Source organism: Populus euphratica, unplaced genomic scaffold (genome assembly GCF_000495115.2).
Source record: "Populus euphratica unplaced genomic scaffold, PopEup_1.0 scaffold285.1, whole genome shotgun sequence".
NCBI classification, from domain to species: domain Eukaryota; kingdom Viridiplantae; phylum Streptophyta; class Magnoliopsida; order Malpighiales; family Salicaceae; genus Populus; species Populus euphratica.
The window spans coordinates 37,370-39,330 of record NW_011500164.1 but is presented as its reverse complement, the minus strand read 5'-3'; positions in this window follow the sequence as shown (position 1 = coordinate 39,330).

The following is a 1,961-nucleotide window of genomic DNA, read 5'->3' as shown; positions in this document are numbered from 1 at the left end:
ATTGAGTTGGTTAAGAATTATAATTATAAATCATTACAAATAAGGTTAAATCATATGGGGAAGTACTGTAACTTTCATCACAAAACACTGTGAATTGCTATAGTGTTTTCAACATAGTTTTTTGCCCTCTTTTTTTGTGTTTGTTTGTTATATTTTATTTTTTTAATATTGAGTTGATTGAGAATTTAGCTTTGTATTTTTTTTTTAAAAAATGAATTGTTGCAATGTTTTTCCACATGATTTTTTTATGATTTGTTTTTTAAATTATCTTTATTGATTCTTTTTAATATTGAGTTTGTTAAGAATTATAATTATAATAAAACTAAATCATATGAGAAAAACATTGTTGTTTTCCTCACAAAACATTGTGGATTGCTACAATATTTTTCTAAATTTGTTTATGATTTTTTCTAAAATTATCTTTATCAATTTTATTGAGGAAAGCACTGTAATTTCCCTCACGAAACATTGTTAATTGCTACAACATTTTTTCTTATGGGTTTTTTTCCTTCCAAAATTATCTTTGTTGATTTTTTTAATATTAAGTTGATAAAGAATTTAATTTTATAATTTTTTTGTTTTTTGCTTTTTATTAATAGAAAAGTTAAATCATATGGCAAAAACACTATATTTTTCTCACAAAACACTATGGATTGCTACAAATTATTTTGTTCAATCTTTAAGTTTTTTTATCACCAACATAATTTTTTTTTCCATTATAAAATACTAATTCTATCATATTTTTAGTTTTTATTATCTATCTAGTGCTAGTTCACAATTAACTTATTAACTTATGGATGGATGCAAATCGTATCATTCATTTAGTTTATTGTTCATCTTCTAGCTTTACCAAAATGTCCCAAAAAATCAATAAGATTAGGGTTTGGATTCTAGATCTTTCTTTGCTTTCTTAGATTCTTAAGAAGCGAAAACACCGTAATTCAGAAATTTTCTTAAATAAACTTTAATCAATTCTCATCCAATCAAATATACTTACATGAAAAGGGATAGTTAGAATCAGGTTTTAGATTTATCTACATCATTGTTTTATTAATTTATTAGATACATGAAAGTAATGATCTTCCAATAATAAAACTATGATTATTATATAAAAATAAAATTAAAATAAATTATTAAATTTATTTTTTAATAAATTTAATATTAAAAAACACTATTTCTAAATTTTTTAAAAAATTATAATTTTATGATTAAATTTCTTCTGCCCAAGAGGAAAACTTGCCATTCCTATCAACGCTGCATGATTGGATACATTGGTAAAATCTACATATAAGCCCTATGAGAACAAAACTTGAAGGAACAAACAATCACTCCATGAAAGGGAGAATGTCTCTTTGTATATGAGACTCCTTCAAGCTTGGATCGAGGAGCTCGACCGATCTCTCATCTGCTAAATGGATAGATTGTATATGTTTCCATAACCCTAAGATTACTATTGTTCAATTGCAACAGCTATGATGCCACCATGTCTATCCAATACATAGCGACCCATCAATATTAGAACTACTTATCCCTTAATCAACTTCCAAGGTTATTGATGGCAAAGGAATTGACAATTCTACCCTCTCTCTTCTCTGCAACCATTGGTAGACCTCATGGTTATAAAAGTTGTCACGGGCTCTTAAGGGTCAGGGACTCATAATCTCCAATCAAAATCTCTCTATATTCAACATTTTTTCACCCATATGACGTCGACCTTCTTCAGTCTACACTCACATTTCTCCCCCTTTTTGTTTTTTCAATTTAGATCCTCTTTGTTTTTATATTTTTAAAATATATTTTTTTATTTTTTTATGTTGTTATCAAAAATAATTTTTTTAAATAAAAAATATTATTATTTTAATATATTTTAAAACAAAATATACTTTAAAAAATAATAATTGTTATAATTCCAAATACTATGGAGGTTTGTTTGGCAGGTCTTCCAGTAAACCTAAACAAAA